The following is a 17,540-nucleotide window of genomic DNA, read 5'->3' as shown; positions in this document are numbered from 1 at the left end:
TCATGAAATGAAATATTGTAGTAAAAATGTACTTATATTAATAACAAAAATATCAGAAACAGAAATGTTGTTAACTTTAAATAAGAATATAAATTGTCAAAAATATTGCAGCACACAATATCAACTACATTAGTAGTTTCAAAAATAAGGACAATTCTTTACTAAACATTAAAATAACAGCATTTTACATTAACCAAAAAATAAAAATTAGCTTGAAAATGTATATACATATATATTTTCACAAAAAAAAACATAGGTTTCAGGGGTGTTATAGTTAGCTGGCCATTTCACTCGTACAAAACCATAGAAATTCCTCCGTTATAGTTAGTTCTGCTAACTATAACTCGCGCGCCCGCAATGCACTGCTGATGATGTCACATATTGCATCATTCATGACATGGTCAGTGACATCACTGATGACATCACTGGTGACATCTCAAATGACATCACTGATGACATTACTGATGACATCATCCAGTGAATGTGGTTTAGTTTGAAATTTAAATATGTATTATATATATACCAATCTGTATTGAAGATTGAGTGGATATATAACTGTCTGGATGGAGGATTTATTAGCTGTCTGACTGTCTGTTTAAGTGAGTAATTAAAAGTGTCTCACTTAATGCATGGATTAGTAACTAAACTATGTGAATGTGTGCAGCACTGTCTCTGTTGTTGTATAACATGCTGCATCAGTTGGTCACTAACTACATGAGTGTGTATATTAGTTATTGATTATTTGGGTGAGTATTTGTATGGGACACTGAGTTTGTGTGTGGTTGGATGGGGCATGTATAACTCTATGCATAGATGTGTGAATGGTTGATTGACTAGGTGTATAGGTTTAAGAGTGCATGTGGAAACAGTTGTTTGGGTGACTGAGTGTATTTATTTGTGTGTTGGTGAGCGAATATATGTTTTAGTTGTACATCTTCAACAAAGTAAAAAATAAAAGGCATTGTATGTGAGAGTTGGTGTATATAAATAAGTATGTGTATGAGTCAGTGATTGTGTGAGTAACTATATGAATTAATGTAAAGTTGTAATGGTGCTTTTTGAACATATTAACTATGAGTTACTATGTGTTTGAATAAATGAGGTGTTGTTGGATAATTGTGTAAGTGAGTAAATGTAAGTGCAATTAATTTTTTTCATGAGTGAGTAGGATGACTGCATAACCGACTAAGATGATTGCTGATGTGTCAATGTCTAAATATGTATATAAGTGCATTTGATAGGGTTCTAATAATTATTGACTGAATGTATAAATGATTCTGTTGTTGAATGGGTAGTTGTGTGTGTAGACTTAGGAATCAGTGAGTGGGTATGTAGTAACTGGTCTTGGTGTGTCAATGGTTTCAAATATGGTACTCTGTATTTTACATTGAGTAATGAAAGGTAATACTAGTGTATGATGAGGTGTATCAGATTGTCACTTGAATGATGTCATCAGTGATGTCATTTGAGATGTCATCAGTGATGTCACTGACCATGTCATCAATGATGCAATATGTGACATCATCAGCAGTGCATTGCGGGCGCACGAGTTATAGTTAGCAGAACTAACTATAACGGAGGAATTTTTATGGTTTTGTACGAGTGAAATGGCCAGCTAACTATAACACCCCTGAAACCTATGGTTTTTTCTGTGAATTTCTAAGGTTTTTTAGATGCTAATTTCTAACTATAGCGTCTCTGAAACCTATGTTTTTTTCAGTGAATTTCGAAGATTTTTAAATGCTAATTTCTAACTATAACGTCTCTGAAACCTATGTTTTTTTTCAGTAAATTTCAAATGTTTTTAAATGCTAATTTTTAAGTGTGATAGTAGTTATACCTATTTTTTTGTACTGATTTTCTACAGTTTTTTAACTGTTCATTTATAAATATTTTATTTATTAAATAACATTATATATTTTTCTAAAAATTGCACACAAAAACATTACAAAAATTAAAACTGTAATATTGATTAATTTTCTTGTTTTCATTTTTTATTTTAATATATTTATATTATTTTCTTTTTTTTTTTAATTCCAATTTTTTTCGGAGTCGCTCACTCAAAGTGTACACATCCCGGTGGGTGCGTGCATTCTAGCCGCCATTTTAGAAAAGTCATGAAGGATCCGCGAATGGTGTGCGACGGCTGCTTGTTTTTCAGTTACATCATATACATTTAATATCACGTGATGTGCGCGATTGGTATACGACCAGTCCCGACTCCTGCTCCCGCGCATTCGCAACACATGCGCATTACGGTATGAGATGTTTGCGTGGTTGCGGGTCCCGCATGATGTCATATACGCGCTGGGTCACGCTGGGTGCGCGACTCCGGCAAACAAATTTTAGGTTCCAAATATTAGGGCACTAGATTATGTAAGATATTCATAAAAATAATATATTTGTACTTATATTATTTTTAAATATATTTTCGGGTGCGTGCATCATGAGTGCAGAAAACCAGGTCAGCAGAGCTGCTGTAGAGCCAGAGAACCAGGTCAGCAGGGCTACTGTAGAGCCAGAGAAACCAGGTCAGCAGAGCTGCTTTGGAGGGAGAGAACCAGGTCAGCAGAGCTGCTTTAGACCCAGAGAACCAGGCCAGCAGAGCTGCTTTAGAGCCAGAGAACCAGGTCAACAGAGCTGCTTTAGAGCCAGAGAACCAGGTCAGCATAGCTGCTCTAGAGCCAGTGACCCACGTCAGCAGAGCTGCTTTAGAGCCAGAGAACCAGGTCAGCAGAGCTGCTTTAGAGTCAGAGAACCAGGTCAGCAGAGCTGCTCTAGAGCCTAAGAACCAGGTCAGCAGAGCTGCTCTAGAGCCAGAGAACCAGGTCAGAAGAGCTGCTGCAGAGCCAGAGAAACCAGGTCAGTAGAGCTGCTTTAGAGGGAGAGAACCAGGTCAGCAGAGCTGCTCTAGAGGGAGAGAACCAGGTTAGCAGAGCTGCTCTAGAGCCAGAAACCATGTCAGCAGAACTGCTTTAGTGCCATAGAACCGGGTCAGCAGAGCTGCTTTAGAGCCAGAGAACCAGATCAGCAGAGCTGCTCTGTAGCCTAAGAACTAGGCCAGCAGAGCTGCTCTAGAGCCAGAGAACCAGGCCAGCAGACCTGTTGTAGAGCCAGAGAAACCAGGTCAGCAGAGCTGCTTTAGAGAGAGAGAACCAGGTCAGCAGAGCTGCTTTAGAGCCAGAGAACCAGGTCAGCTGAGCTGCTCTAGCTGACACTGACTGACTGACACTGACTGACTGACACTGACTGATTGACACTGACTGACACTGATTGACTGACACTGACACTGACTGACACTGATTGACTGAAACTGACTGACTGACACTCATTGACTGACACTGACTGACTGACACTGACTGACTGACACTGACTGACACTGATTGACTGACACTGACTGACTGACACTGATTGACTGACACTGACTGACACTGATTGACTGACACTGACTGACTGACTGATACTGACTGACTGACACTGACTGACACTGACTGACACTGACTGACTACTCTCTACTACTCTGCCATCATTAAAGAGATCACTATTCCACTTCTGTTCCGATGGTCAAGTCTGAAGAGGAGTGGAATCTTTCTGCTGTTTTCCCTCTGACCACCATAATCAAAATTCGGTGGTTGGAGGGAAGACTCAGGATGTCGGGCAGAGAGTCTCTGCCCGAGATTCAAGTCAGGCCCATAATATCGATAGCAGATATATTGATTCACAAAAATATGAGAAATTAAATATCATTCACAAAAATATCACCCTTCTCTATTTCACTTATAATAAGACAAATATCATGAAATGAAATATTGTAGTAAAAATGTACTTATATTAATAACAAAAATATCAGAAACAGAAATGTTGTTAACTTTAAATAAGAATATAAATTGTCAAAAATATTGCAGCACACAATATCAACTACATTAGTAGTTTCAAAAATAAGGACAATTCTTTACTAAACATTAAAATAACAGCATTTTACATTAACCAAAAAATAAAAATTAGCTTGAAAATGTATATACATATATATTTTCACAAAAAAAAACATAGGTTTCAGGGGTGTTATAGTTAGCTGGCCATTTCACTCGTACAAAACCATAGAAATTCCTCCGTTATAGTTAGTTCTGCTAACTATAACTCGCGCGCCCGCAATGCACTGCTGATGATGTCACATATTGCATCATTCATGACATGGTCAGTGACATCACTGATGACATCACTGGTGACATCTCAAATGACATCACTGATGACATTACTGATGACATCATCCAGTGAATGTGGTTTAGTTTGAAATTTAAATATGTATTATATATATACCAATCTGTATTGAAGATTGAGTGGATATATAACTGTCTGGATGGAGGATTTATTAGCTGTCTGACTGTCTGTTTAAGTGAGTAATTAAAAGTGTCTCACTTAATGCATGGATTAGTAACTAAACTATGTGAATGTGTGCAGCACTGTCTCTGTTGTTGTATAACATGCTGCATCAGTTGGTCACTAACTACATGAGTGTGTATATTAGTTATTGATTATTTGGGTGAGTATTTGTATGGGACACTGAGTTTGTGTGTGGTTGGATGGGGCATGTATAACTCTATGCATAGATGTGTGAATGGTTGATTGACTAGGTGTATAGGTTTAAGAGTGCATGTGGAAACAGTTGTTTGGGTGACTGAGTGTATTTATTTGTGTGTTGGTGAGCGAATATATGTTTTAGTTGTACATCTTCAACAAAGTAAAAAATAAAAGGCATTGTATGTGAGAGTTGGTGTATATAAATAAGTATGTGTATGAGTCAGTGATTGTGTGAGTAACTATATGAATTAATGTAAAGTTGTAATGGTGCTTTTTGAACATATTAACTATGAGTTACTATGTGTTTGAATAAATGAGGTGTTGTTGGATAATTGTGTAAGTGAGTAAATGTAAGTGCAATTAATTTTTTTCATGAGTGAGTAGGATGACTGCATAACCGACTAAGATGATTGCTGATGTGTCAATGTCTAAATATGTATATAAGTGCATTTGATAGGGTTCTAATAATTATTGACTGAATGTATAAATGATTCTGTTGTTGAATGGGTAGTTGTGTGTGTAGACTTAGGAATCAGTGAGTGGGTATGTAGTAACTGGTCTTGGTGTGTCAATGGTTTCAAATATGGTACTCTGTATTTTACATTGAGTAATGAAAGGTAATACTAGTGTATGATGAGGTGTATCAGATTGTCACTTGAATGATGTCATCAGTGATGTCATTTGAGATGTCATCAGTGATGTCACTGACCATGTCATCAATGATGCAATATGTGACATCATCAGCAGTGCATTGCGGGCGCACGAGTTATAGTTAGCAGAACTAACTATAACGGAGGAATTTTTATGGTTTTGTACGAGTGAAATGGCCAGCTAACTATAACACCCCTGAAACCTATGGTTTTTTCTGTGAATTTCTAAGGTTTTTTAGATGCTAATTTCTAACTATAGCGTCTCTGAAACCTATGTTTTTTTCAGTGAATTTCGAAGATTTTTAAATGCTAATTTCTAACTATAACGTCTCTGAAACCTATGTTTTTTTTCAGTAAATTTCAAATGTTTTTAAATGCTAATTTTTAAGTGTGATAGTAGTTATACCTATTTTTTTGTACTGATTTTCTACAGTTTTTTAACTGTTCATTTATAAATATTTTATTTATTAAATAACATTATATATTTTTCTAAAAATTGCACACAAAAACATTACAAAAATTAAAACTGTAATATTGATTAATTTTCTTGTTTTCATTTTTTATTTTAATATATTTATATTATTTTCTTTTTTTTTTTAATTCCAATTTTTTTCGGAGTCGCTCACTCAAAGTGTACACATCCCGGTGGGTGCGTGCATTCTAGCCGCCATTTTAGAAAAGTCATGAAGGATCCGCGAATGGTGTGCGACGGCTGCTTGTTTTTCAGTTACATCATATACATTTAATATCACGTGATGTGCGCGATTGGTATACGACCAGTCCCGACTCCTGCTCCCGCGCATTCGCAACACATGCGCATTACGGTATGAGATGTTTGCGTGGTTGCGGGTCCCGCATGATGTCATATACGCGCTGGGTCACGCTGGGTGCGCGACTCCGGCAAACAAATTTTAGGTTCCAAATATTAGGGCACTAGATTATGTAAGATATTCATAAAAATAATATATTTGTACTTATATTATTTTTAAATATATTTTCGGGTGCGTGCATCATGAGTGCAGAAAACCAGGTCAGCAGAGCTGCTGTAGAGCCAGAGAACCAGGTCAGCAGGGCTACTGTAGAGCCAGAGAAACCAGGTCAGCAGAGCTGCTTTGGAGGGAGAGAACCAGGTCAGCAGAGCTGCTTTAGACCCAGAGAACCAGGCCAGCAGAGCTGCTTTAGAGCCAGAGAACCAGGTCAACAGAGCTGCTTTAGAGCCAGAGAACCAGGTCAGCATAGCTGCTCTAGAGCCAGTGACCCACGTCAGCAGAGCTGCTTTAGAGCCAGAGAACCAGGTCAGCAGAGCTGCTTTAGAGTCAGAGAACCAGGTCAGCAGAGCTGCTCTAGAGCCTAAGAACCAGGTCAGCAGAGCTGCTCTAGAGCCAGAGAACCAGGTCAGAAGAGCTGCTGCAGAGCCAGAGAAACCAGGTCAGTAGAGCTGCTTTAGAGGGAGAGAACCAGGTCAGCAGAGCTGCTCTAGAGGGAGAGAACCAGGTTAGCAGAGCTGCTCTAGAGCCAGAAACCATGTCAGCAGAACTGCTTTAGTGCCATAGAACCGGGTCAGCAGAGCTGCTTTAGAGCCAGAGAACCAGATCAGCAGAGCTGCTCTGTAGCCTAAGAACTAGGCCAGCAGAGCTGCTCTAGAGCCAGAGAACCAGGCCAGCAGACCTGTTGTAGAGCCAGAGAAACCAGGTCAGCAGAGCTGCTTTAGAGAGAGAGAACCAGGTCAGCAGAGCTGCTTTAGAGCCAGAGAACCAGGTCAGCTGAGCTGCTCTAGCTGACACTGACTGACTGACACTGACTGACTGACACTGACTGATTGACACTGACTGACACTGATTGACTGACACTGACACTGACTGACACTGATTGACTGAAACTGACTGACTGACACTCATTGACTGACACTGACTGACTGACACTGACTGACTGACACTGACTGACACTGATTGACTGACACTGACTGACTGACACTGATTGACTGACACTGACTGACACTGATTGACTGACACTGACTGACTGACTGATACTGACTGACTGACACTGACTGACACTGACTGACACTGACTGACTACTCTCTACTACTCTACTACTCACTCTCTACTACTCACTCTCTACTACTCTCTACTACTCACTCTCTACTACTCACTCTCTCCTACTCTCTACTACTCACTCTCTACTACTGCTCTCTCTACTACTCACCCTCTACTATTCACTCTCTACTATTCACTCTCTACTACTCACTCTCAACTACTCTCTACTACTCACTCTACTACTCTCTACTACTCTCTACCACTCACTCTCTACTACTCTACTACTCACTCTCTACTACTCTCTACTACTCTTTCTCTACTACTCACTCTCTACTACTCACTCACTACTACTCTCTACTATTCACTCTCTACTACTCACTCTCTTCACTCTCTATTACTCACTCTACTACTCTCTACTACTCTCTACCACTCACTCTCTACTACTCTACTACTCACTCTCTACTACTCTCTACTGCTCTTTCTCTACTACTCACTCTCTACTATTCACTCTCTACTACTCACTCTCTACTACTCGCTCTCTACTGCTCACTCTCCACTACTCACTCTCTACTACTCGCTCTCTACTACTCTCTACTACTCACTCGCTACTACTCACTCTCTATTACTCTACTACTCTCTCTACTACTCACTCTCTACTACTCACTCTCTACTACTCCACTACTCTCTACTACTCTCTCTACTACTCACTCTCTACTATTCTCTACTACTCACTCTACTACTCTCTCCTACTCTCTACCACTCACTCTCTACTACTCTACTGCTCACTCTCTACTACTCTCTGCTGCTTACTCTCCACTACTCACTCTCTACTACTCGCTCTCAACTACTCTCTACTACTCACTCTACTACTCACTCTCTACTACTCTACTACTCTCTCTTACTCTCTCTACTTCTCACTCTCTACTACTCTCTCTACTACTCACTCTCTACTACTATCTACTACTCACTCTCTACCACACACTCTCTACTACTTGCTCTCTACTACTCGCTCTCTACTACTCTCTAGTGCTCACTCTACTACTCACTCTCTAATACTCTCAACTACTCACTCTCTACTACTCCACTACTCTCTACTACTCTCTATTACTCACTCTCTACTACTCTCTCTCTACTACTCTCTACTACTCACTCTCTACTACTCTACTACTCACTCTACTACTCACTCCCTTTTACTAACTCTCTACTACTCATTCTCTACTACTCTCTATCTATTACTCTCTACTACTCACTCTACTACTCACTCTCTACTACTCTTTACTACTCTCTCTCTGCTACTCACTCTCTACTACTCTCTACAAATCACTCTCTACTACTCACTCTCTACTATTCTCTACTACTCACTCTCTACTACTCTCTACTACTCTCTACTACTCACTCTCTACTACTCTCTACTACTCACTCTCTACTACTCACTCTCTAATACTCACTCTCTACTACTCACTCTACTACTCTCTACTACTCACTCTCTGCTACTCTCTCTACTACTCTCTACTACTCTCTACTACTCACTCTCTACTCTCTATTACTCACTCTCTACCTCTCTCTCTACTACTCTCTACCTCTCTACCTCTACCTCTCTACCTCTACACCTCTACCTCTACTCCTCTACCTCTCTACCTCTCTCTACCACTCACTACACGCACACATATGCACATATATTATGCTGTGGACTTTGTAATAAACCACGTATAATCCTTGATACGCTGTGGTCTGTACCAGTTTTTGCGAGAGAAGACTGCATCAGGACTGTGTTTTCTTCATATATGCATATATATGCATATGCATTTATATATATGTATGTGTATATATATGTACATACATATATAAACGTATATATCTAATCTGCATATCTATATAAATATAAATACATGCATACATATACATATACATATATGCATACATATGCATGTTATGTACATGAACGTTTGAAAAACACTAATACAAGCAAAGCTAAAAGCCACCTAATTACAAACAGAATTGCTTTAACTTAAACGAGGGTGAGAACTATTGAATTTTCAATACTTGTTTACTTTGGTTCCATCAAGAAGGCATTCAGATGTTTCGCACATTTGCCATAAATTCTGAATGGTAGCACTCTAGTTGCTCATTAGATCACTGTAGTAAAGCTACTGCTCACCAGGGAAGTCTGCTGCTGGTATTCAAAGTGCATGTTTCAGTCTGCATGCCAGAATTTTTTAATGAAATAGAAGAGGATTTGAGAAGTCAAAATGTGCCCTAATTTTTCTTTCTGCAGCACTAATCATAATTTCTATGGCAAAATGAACCCCCTCATGTTGTTCCTTTGCAAATTAAATGTTTTAAATGTTACCACTTTATTCCAATCAAGATGGCTTCAGGTGTGCCATACTTTTGTCATAAGTAAGACTGTTAGAGCTCTAGTTGTTCTTTAGAACACTCTGGGACATTCTGTCATTGGGCTGTAACTGGGCTATATCTGGGTGATATTTGTGCTACATTTGGGCTCTTTTGTCTCTGGTGGCCACCTTGGGAGACTTATTCGTTATGAAGTTTCCTAATTTCCTCATTTACTACAGTCTCCTCAGTAGGAATACTTTCAGTTTTTTACTTTGATTCCATCAAGAAGGCATTCAGATGTGTCACACATTTGCCATAAATTCAGAATGTTAGCACTCTAGTTGCTCATTAGATCACTGTAGTAAAGCTACTGCTCACCAGGGAAGTCTGCTGCTGGTATTCAAAGTGCATGTTTCAGTCTGCATGTCAGAATTTGTTAATGAAGAGGATTTGAGAAGTCACGCAAAATGAGCCCTAATTTTTCTTTCTGAGCACTAATCATACTCTCTATGGCAAAATGAACCCCCTCATTTTGTTCCTTTTTAAATTAAATGTTTTAAGAATTACCACTTTATTCCAATCAAGATGGCTTCAGATGTGCCATACGTTTATCATAAGTAGGACTGTTAGCGCTCTAGTTGTTCTTTGGAACACTCTGGGAAGCTGCAGTAGAACACAAAGGAATCAACTGACAGTCTCTGCCCTTGTTGGATGTACATGTTGTACTGAGCATGTCAGACTTCATTCTCACATGACTGAGAAAGATAATGTGAATTTACAGAAAACATGCTCTCAGTTTAGCTTATAGATCACCTTCCAAACCTCTGTGAGAAAAGCATGAGAAAATAGTTTTCTCTCAAACATGGTTCGTGATATCCCAGAAGAAGGCTTTTTCACATGGTAAAATCACCTTAGAACATACCACAATTTCTAAAATGAGTATGGTACCATAAACAAATGATTTATAATGTAACTAAAGTCTTAAAACCTTCTATTAACTGCAATGCTTTTTAATGAGGTGCTATCATGTATATTGGTCCCAAGATGGGTGCAAACACTTCTTGGATGAAGTGCTGACAGCCAATCAGATCTCACGATGAGATGTGTGGTTAGGCTCCGCCCAGATATATATGTGATTTTACTTTTGATTTTCTCAGGAACTACTGAACGGATTTACACTATTTAAGCAAAAGGCACGACTCTGAACCAAGGTCTACCTTTCTGCCAAATTTGGTGTAAATCCGTTAAGCAGTTCGGGCTGTAGCTGCGGCTAAAGTTCCTATGGGAAATTGCATGGGGAAAACACGTTTTGGGACCCCCTTTTTTCTCAGCCCCCGCTACACGAATCCTCCTGAGACTTTCAGGATAGGAGCGGACCGGAGCTGGCCAAAAGTTTTGAAAATTTCGCGAAGATTCGTCAACGGGTGCCAAAGTTATTCCAAATAGAATGTAGCGGATTTCCTATGGAAAATAGGTCCTAACTATAACTACCTACTGGCGACCGCCAGTAGGTAATATATATATATATATATATATATATATATATATATATATATATTACTTGCTTTCCAGATCCAGTAGACGTCTTCACCAAATAAACTTCGACACAGACCCAACGTAAGTGCTTTAGAAGATATATTTTACTCCTCTTGTCGCCATGACGCGTTTCAGCTCATCGAGCCTTGTTCACATGACATGCCGGAGCCAACCAACAGTGCATTTTTAAAGTGCAAGTGCAATACGTAGCTACATCACATGTTCTCTCCACCATAGACATAAACAAAATAGGATAAAACCAACACTTGGGATAATGTATAGTGCAATCAAATAAGTGCATAATGCTGTGCCAAACACATGTAAACAAATGAATTACATTTCTTACGTCCATAGTGTTGTTTGACAAACTGGTTAAAATTTCAAAATATTTATCCTTTTTCTGTCTAATGATTTTCCGTTTTAAATTGAGCATATTAAGCAATAGTCAGTGAAATACTGCTAATTCTACAGGCTACAGTCAAATTAAGTCGTCCAATATCAGGATTGAAAAATAAATCTCAGGGTTTGTATAGCGATAAACCTGTTTTTGGAATATATAATGAACCTTGATAATGTTGAATGGTAAAGACATAGATAATCCATATAAAATGAGATACCTGAACAATCTTACTGTAAGCCATTGGAGTAGATGTGCTATCGTATTAGAATACAGTGCCACAAATCCTAAAAAGTCAAACAAAATAAATAATATGCAAAAACTAGACCAGAACATGATAATAACATGTCCTGTATCAATCAATAATTCAAATATTAAAACTTCAATCATTTCCGTTTGTATTAAAATTTGAAGTTAAATAATCAAAGAAAAGGAGCAAATAGGTGGGTATATGAAGTGAAATATCACCATAAAAAATGGCAAAAAGGACCCCAACTTATTTAGATTTCATTGGTCAGCTAAAGATTGGATTCATCATCGCATCACATATTGTGTAGATAGCCACTACAGAATTGTATTGTAAAAAGTTGTAAATATGTACATATGTGAATATGGTATGCCTGATACTTTTTACAAGGTGCACTGCGCAAAAATAAAATGATCTAATGATATGTTGGAATTGGTAAATAAGGATAAATGGAAATGCGAATGTAAGTCTAGATAAAATATATATAAAATATATATATGTGCCAATGGACATAATGTCAGCATCGTTGCTATTATCAGATAGACATATATATCATAATAAATAATCATAAATATGAATAAATAAATAGATACATAAAAACCACATTGCAAGTGACACATTTCCTAAAAAGATCCAAAATTTAAGACCTTAAAATAATAGATCAATACATATCAAAGGGGCCAAGATAAAATATGTAATTGCACAGAGGGAATAGAGAGTGACAAACAACCTGAAGGGATGTAAGATGTGTATGGTGATCTCATGTTAAGTCTAGCAACAATTTACAGACATGTGTATAGGTCTTCTGTGACATTAAGACCACCTGGAGACTTAGTATCAAGTTGTATAATATACCGTGTCTCCAGTTGTCTCAGTTTGTGGTCCCTGTCACCACCACGTCTACTGGGGGATATTGTGTCAATCACAAAGTAGCTCAAATATTTGTTGTTAGATTGGTGAAACTCTTTAAAATGGCGAGCTACGGGATACGTATTATCTTGATTTGTGATGACACGTAAATGCTGGAAGACTCTTTTGTGGACCTGGAGTTTGGTACTCCCTATGTATTTGAGGTCACACGGGCACATAAGGACCTATACAGCATACTCTGTTTTGCAAGTGAGCAATTTTTGAATTTTATACTCTCTCTCACAGAACGGCGTTAAATATGTACTGGTGTTTTTGCCATGAATGCATGCTTTGCATGTCTTGCATTTAAAAAAAACCCTATGTGTCTAAAGCCAAGTTGTATTTTCAATGATTTCAGGATTTGTAGTAACCAAGCTATCCCTCATTGAGGGTGCTTTACTACAAGTAATGGACACACGCTGAGGAAGCAGGGGTCCTATTACTGGATCATTTAGTATAAGAGGCCAGTTGTTTTGAATAATTTTTTGAATAGCTTTGTGTTGGCGACTGTATCCCAAAATCAAACGACATTCTTTGGCTATAGGGCTAGTGGCAGGAAGAGAAGAAATTGTCTGTATCTGTTTGTCTCTAAGGAGTGCATCTCGAGAGCTACTCATTGATTTGATGATGGCCTGTGAAATAATGTTGGGAGCATACCCTCGCTCAAGGAATCTGTTTTTGCTCTCAATTTGGGCTTTTTTTAAGTCAATTTCATTGCTGCATATTCGTCTCAGGTGAAGCATTTTGCCTTATGGTATGCTGTTTATCAAATGTTTGGGATGAGAGCTCTGGGCATGTAAAGTAGATTTGCCTGCTGTTTCCTTTCTATAGAGACGTGTCTCTAAGAGATTGTTATGAATATAGATTTGGGTATCTAAAAAATTGACCGCTGTTTCACTGATAGTGGCAGTAAATTCCAAATTCAAAGAGTTGTGATTAATGGAAGTTACAAAGTTCTGAGCTTGTTCTTTTGTGCCTTGCCATATTATAAGTAGGTCATCAATGTACCGAAGCCATTTGATGATATGATTTTTGACTATCGATTGATGTTCAATTTTCAGGACCAGCTCCTCCCACCAGCCCATATGCAAACAGGCATAGCTGGGGGAGAAGCTGGCTCCCATCACCACGCCCCAAATTTGCTTGTAAAGCAAATTATTTAACATGAAGATGTTGTTGTACAGACAATATTCAATCATCGAGATGATCATCTTACTATGTTGTTGATCATATGTGGGGCATTTTGCCAAATAATATTGTACAGCGTTAATACCATCAAAATGCTGGATACTGGTATAAAGAGAAGACACATCTAAAGTCATTAACAAATAGTCTTGTTGCCACTGCACATCTTTGATCTTTCTGATGAAATCACCGGTGTCCCGAACATATGATTCCAAATTTTTAACATGATCTTGTAAAAAGTAGTCTACATATATAGATGTATTTTCCAAAAGTCCATCTTTAGCTGTAATGATGGGACGACCCGGGGGTTTTTTCTTGTCTTTATGGATTTTAGGAATAAAGTATATTGAAGGGGTCGTAGGATTATCCTTTATAAGGAATCTATATTCGTCCTCACTGATTAGATCTTCTCTTTTCCATGTTGCCAATTTCTTGTAGAAATTCAGGTATGTGTCTTTTAGCTGTGCTGTATTGCTGCGACTGTAACATAGTCGATCATTAAGTTGACTTAATGCCTCTTTTCTGTATTCCTCCTGAGGCCACCGGACGATGTTACCACCCTTGTCACTGTTACGTATGACTATATTTTTGTTTTTTTGTAATTTTTGTATCAAACTAGAATATTGCTGATCCTGTTTGTTGTATTTTTTACTGGTCATCAATACAGATTTATTTAATTTTTTAATGTTAGCGGTAACGGTTTCGTGGAACACGTCAATGGCATCTCGTGGGGCAATTGGATTGAAAGTAGATGGAGGTTTAAAAGGGGTCCGAGTCTTAATGCTTCCATGACATGTAATTTCATTTGTAGATGTACTCCTTAAAGGCTCTTGTCTCATATTACCATCCCATAGATAAGATAGTTCATTAAATAAAGGAAGATCAGATTGTGTAAGGATAGATTGAGTACTAAAGTCTACCTCCGAACTGATTTGTCCAGTCCGAATGTTGTCACCCTGAAGCATAAAATACTTTTTTAGTTTTAGTTTTCTTACCCCTTTGTAAATATCCATCCTGGTGGATGCATAATTAAAGTCGTTGTTAGGACAAAAAGAGAGACCAAGACTCAAGATGCGGGTTTCCTCAGATGTGAGTTCCAACTGTGTAAGGTTGATTACTGTGTTGTTATTGGGGGTTATATGGTTTAACGTTTCTTCTAGTATCCCCAACCTCTTTTTTGTTGTTGTAAACGGCGCTTCCCTGCTTTCCGTCTCTGCCTTCTCCTGTAGTTTGCATTTGTGTGGCGTGATCTCTTTGTGGCCTCGGGCGAAGAGTTTGTCTTCTCTCTTCGCATAAAAAATTCAACTCCTCGCCAGGTGATGGTTTGACCTTTTGTTGTTCCCCCTGAGGCTGCTGCATGTCAGATTCTGATTCGCTCCCCCCTGTGGAACTGAGATCCGAATTTGTGTTCTCATTATTGGTTCCCACTTTTTTTGTTGAATTGGGTACAGTATTGTGTGTACTAGAGGGTTTCTTGAGTTTATATATATATAATAAAATACATAAAAACAAACCATAAACCTAAGTAACCAATACAATTAAATTACCAATTAAACTAACAAAATGTGATACTTAAGACACCAAAAATTATAAAAGCAGCAAGACGACGATACTCTGCCATATTTGCCAAAGACAATCTGAAAACTGAAGTGTAGAAATACATACAACTTTATTCTATTGTAAAATATTATAAAACTAACAACACACTCTACATCTTAAATCTTAAACTGTAAATACAGAGAAATGACTACGAGATTGGGAAACTACTAATCTGCCAAAAATCTACAACAATCACATCCATGTAAAAAGGTACACAAAATTCAAGTAAATAGAAAATATTTCTATGGACCAATACACCCTAAAACGCTAAAAATTTGTTTAAACTCCCTCAGCCCCTCCTAGTTACCAACAAATAAATGTTTTAAAAAAACAAAAGCAACATTTTTCCCAAGCAACAAAGGAGCAACCTGAACCACATTACAACAACACCTCCAACATGAAACCAGAAAATAAAGACTGAAGTTACTAGCAAGAACACATATGTAAGTACAAAATATAAAACAAGTATCATCATTTTGCATGCCAATAATAAATGTATTATAAATGTAAAACGTTTAATTCTATACATTATTACAGTATTTTCTAAATATATGTGTACATTCGACACATGCGCAGTTGAGATGTAAACACAGGCATCAATAGATATGTTACACAATTGCCCACTCCCACAAGTCTGCTGCAGCCACACCGTGGGCCCTGCGGTCAACTCATAATACGGCAGTCTAAAGACCTCCAGAGCTGTGGGCTACTGGTGGCCACACTTTTCGGGCAGTCAGACAGATGAAGTCGCAATCACTCCCTTACTGTTCTGTAGCTGTAGATCGTCTTCTTTTTCCATTTAGTCAAAAATATAATCCACCAACAACAGAAAAATGAATCCCAAAAAGCCCCCCAAAATGCAAAAAACAAACAGCTCCATTTTGAAATCAACAAAGCAATGTGAAGTCTTAAGGAATGATAATCACCTCCCCAAAAAAGTGTAAAAAAAATAAATAAACTCTCCTGGAAACCCTGAAAAATCAAACAACTTCAAAAATAGAAGTATTGGTTTACTAGAACCCAAAATGAGTTTGTATAAAAAAAAAACCACAACATATAAATGTCCATATGTTAAATGTCAATCCGTAAACATGTGAAAAAATGTATAATGCAATCACAAGAGGAACTCCACAGAGTGTGGAGGAGGGAACGGGAGGCGCGGGGTTCTAGGAGCAAGCAGCCTCCATTACTGAATATTAACCACAGAAAGCTGCTCCTAGAGTAGTGTGACCCTACTACAGTTGTAGAACTGTTGTGAGTTGGGACATCTCACAAAAAATGACAGACTGGCCTCACACATCACCTGGTGTCATGCTTCATCATCGGCCAGTCCTCGCCCTCCAAAACCTTTGTTTGATGGAGGGCGGGCATACACCTGGAGACAGGGATGCACTTCTAAACTAAAGAGTGGGGGCCCGTGGGGTGGAACGTGAGGTTAAAAATCATTATAGTTACCAGAATTTTCTTTTAATGTGACTAATAACTATATGATGCTAAAAACAAAAGGACGGTGGGTGGGGTATTTAGTGTCCCCTAGCCGTCTTGTGCAAGGTCGACATGTTTCTGCCTAGTTGGCCCGAGCGGGTCCAGGGCATTCATCAGGACCTAGAGTTACAAACTGGGGCTCCGTTCTTACCAACAGGTAGCAAGAAAGTACCACTGCGCAGGTGTGGCGGGGGCCACACTCCACTTCCTAATTGGCTTCCAGCTGTCAAGCCCTAGTTGAAACAACTACTTGCCACATGGGGGGAAGGGAGGAGACACTCCTGTTCAATTGTCTCAGGCAAAGTGTCCCGTGTTCAGCCTATGGTGTTACTCCTCGTCCATTCGGGAGGACGAGGAGTAACACCATAGGCTGAACATCGGACACTTTGCTCCTTTTGGCTCTCACCCCTATGTAAAGAGCTAGGCACAAGAAGTCCCAGTGCCGCTCTCTGCATACTTAGATAGGATTGATGGCCTTTAAACACTTGTGCCGTAGTTGGTCCACAGGCGGGCTCTTTCTTTGCACATGTGAATACTTCCTTCATATTTGGTTATGTACACATATTTTATCTGCTCCTAAGTTT

Source organism: Triturus cristatus, chromosome 5_1 (genome assembly GCF_964204655.1).
Source record: "Triturus cristatus chromosome 5_1, aTriCri1.1, whole genome shotgun sequence".
Classification (NCBI taxonomy): domain Eukaryota; kingdom Metazoa; phylum Chordata; class Amphibia; order Caudata; family Salamandridae; genus Triturus; species Triturus cristatus.
The sequence above is the reverse complement of the archived record's forward strand: the minus strand, read 5'-3'. Positions refer to the sequence as shown.